This window comes from Belonocnema kinseyi, chromosome 7, assembly GCF_010883055.1.
Source record: "Belonocnema kinseyi isolate 2016_QV_RU_SX_M_011 chromosome 7, B_treatae_v1, whole genome shotgun sequence".
Classification (NCBI taxonomy): Eukaryota; Metazoa; Arthropoda; class Insecta; order Hymenoptera; family Cynipidae; genus Belonocnema; species Belonocnema kinseyi.
In genome coordinates, this window is record NC_046663.1 from 87,239,552 (window position 1) to 87,242,774 (window position 3,223).

Sequence of the window (3,223 nt, forward strand, 5' to 3'; positions counted from 1 at the left end):
ATGTTTGAAAAAAATGGCATAATTAACATGCACTGGCCAGAAACGAGTATTTGGGATTATAATTATTGTTTTTAAGAGAGATTAAAAAAGTATATGAAATTATAATATGAATTCACATCATAGAATGAAAGTTTTCACTAGTTAATTCTCTTGATTTAAATATATAGTTTCGTTCGAAGAAAAATGTTGGTTGAAACTCGACAAAATTTATTACATTGGCAAGCAAACATTTTGATAAATTAATTGTAAACTAAAAAGATTAACTTCCTACCAAAAAGACGAATTTTCTTCAAAATATATGAGTTTTCATCTAAAAAAGATATATTTCAAACCAAAATTGAATAGTTATATTCAAAACAAGATTTTTAAACAAAATAGTTAAATTTTCAACCAAAAGATGAATTTTTCACCAAGAAGATTCATATTCTATCACTAAATACGAATTTTCAACAAAATTTATAAATTTTTAGTCAAATAGTTCAATTTGAAACAAAATATGGACTAATTTAATTTTTTACCAATGAAAAAACAATTATTCAACAAAATAGTTAGATTTCTGACCAGAGAAATAAGTTTTTCAACTATAATGATGAATCTTTAATTTAAAGAAATTAAATTCGGACCAAATAGTGGAATTTTTTATTAAAAACATTAATTTTCCACGAAAAATGAGATAATCTTATTTTCAATTAAGAAAATAATGTTGTCAAAAAAAACATATTTACAATAAAATAGTTAAATGTTTAACCAAAGAAATGAATTTTTTTAATACATGAATTTTAAACTGAAAATTTTTGGATTATATTTAAGCGCTGCAGGGGTAAGGAGGAGTTAAAACTAAAAGTTATAAGTATGGCTTATTTTTTACACACTCCTCTTCCTCTTCCTCCCTAAAAACCTTGGCACGTTTCGATGGAACCCTGTCGTTAAGGTGTCTTTACGATATCGTAAATAAGTCGTATGATCTGACGATTTCTTTACGATATCACAAAGACACCGAAACGACGTGGACATAGGATGTCGTAAAGATGTCTTAAAGATGTATCGATGTCGTGAAGACGTCGCCAAATTTTGTGCCCACTGGGATGAGATCAATTTTTCGATAATCCAAAATTTTCCCATGTTAATCAAATGAGATGTTGAAGTGCCCGGTGGCACGTGTTAATACTTGGATTAAAAAAAACTACGTATTTATTTCGTCCGGAAATGGAAGAAAAGAAATCTATAAGCAACAAAATATTTATTTGACAAATATTTGGAGATATCCCAACATTTATTAAAAAAAAATCAGCTGAAATTCAAGAAATTGATCGGGTTTCTTGTTTCGATTTTTCAATACTTATATGAAAATGTATACTACTGTACGTTTAACCCTAAAGCTAATTAAATGAAATTGGCTTTAGGGTCAAACCTTTGATTGAATGACAAATTGATTTCAATTTTGTTGCTCCCTAAAGCGAATTTCACCATCAACATGCAAATATTATTAATATTAGTCTTTTTGAAAAATAAAAATATTTTTTAAATAAGTACTAATAAATGTAGAGTTTTCCGAGAAGAAATCTGCAAGAAACAAAATATTTATTTAAGAGATATTAAAAAATATTTCCAGTAAAAAATTCAACTACAATGTAAATTAATAACATTCTAATTAAAAAAGAAAAATAATTTTAAAAATTAATGGTACAGTATTTCGGAAAGAAATCTAGAAGAAACAAAATATAAATGTTCTGTTTTATTAAATTTGTATGCATCCAATTTGCAAAAAAATTGCCGAAACCCGGGATTGAACCGGGGACATTTAGATCTTCAGTCTAACGCTCTCCCAACTGAGCTATTTCGGCTGATGTAAGTTTAGAGCTTAAGCGTGATGAAAGCCACGGAATACCCCTTGATTCATAACACCAATGAATATAGAACTAAATATAAATAAAATTAAACACAAAATTTAAGTAAAAAAAATATTCTGAATTGAAACCTCAGAATAATAATTTCTGACCTCTCGCGAATAAAAAAAGGGTTAGATTCCAGATTAGGGGCGTCACCTCTATTTTGACAGGAAAAACAATTATTTTTTAAAAGAGTATTAGAATCTTTAGTTGAATGATAAATGAATCGGTTTGACGAGGCAAAAATTTTAAATTATTGTTACTTTTGTTACTATGATGTCTCAAATATGGGTCTGTCACGATATATCGCAATGATCATATTTAACGAGAAGTTGGAAATATGGGTAGTGATTTGACCAACCTTATTCTTCTTACTAGTCATCGGGGTGAGTTCCCGCCCCCATGAAACGTTGCAAAAGGGTAGGGTTTTGATAAAATTATTTTTGTGACCTGTCAAAGGAGAGTTTCTGGCCGTTTGTATGTTTAACAGCACCTAAACGGTGAGTTAAATATGGTTATTCTGATATCGTGGCATAACCATATTCAAGTTCTCGTAGTTACAAAAATAACAATAATTGTAAACTTCTGTCTGGTCAAATCGCTTCATTTATCGTTTAGTTAAAGATTCTAATAGTTTTTTGCAGAAAAATACAATTTTTTATCCAAAAAACAGGTGACGTCCCTATTCTGCAATTGCACCAAAAAAAGGTTCTTGATCGATCAATTAGGTATTTTCACTTCAACCATCAGCTGACTTCACTTTGTTAAAAGCTGTGGGGAAAACAATGGATCAAATGAATGGAACAAGACTTTATTTCTGTAATATCTTTGTAATTAACAATAATTATTACAATTTCATTATTTCATTGAATAGTAATTAATATATAAAAACTATTTTTCAACTACACTTATATAGAAAAAATTAGCTTTTACGAAGATATTAGCAAAATAGGGCAAAAATGAACTGAATTCCATACATCTGGTCCCTTGTTTCCCCTCAGCAATCTACGAAGTGAAGTTAGCTGTTGATTGAATTGAAAATACCTAATTTGAACTCTGTATTCCGCGCGAAATTCAAATCAGGGAAAGATTTGATTAATTCGAAAAATTATATTTAGTAAACGATATTTTGAATTTGAATATATGTATATAATATAATAATTTTTAATGATTAAATTTCTTATGCACCATGCTGAACATTCTCAATTTCGAATACCAATTTAGGAAATTTTTCATCTTGTTACACCATAAATTTCAAGTATTCAACTTGGAACGACTTCTGTCATTTTTCTTGATAGGTTTGTTAACAATAGGTTTTAAGATTGTTTAATTTT

General features: G+C 28.4%; 1 non-coding gene across 1 annotated transcript; it reads right to left on the bottom strand.

The window, feature by feature from the left end:
- Positions 1 to 1,771: 1,771 nt before the first annotated feature.
- Trnaf-gaa lies at positions 1,772 to 1,844 on the bottom strand. The gene has a single exon. It is a non-coding gene; the product is annotated as a tRNA-Phe (tRNA).
- Positions 1,845 to 3,223: the final 1,379 nt, after the last annotated feature.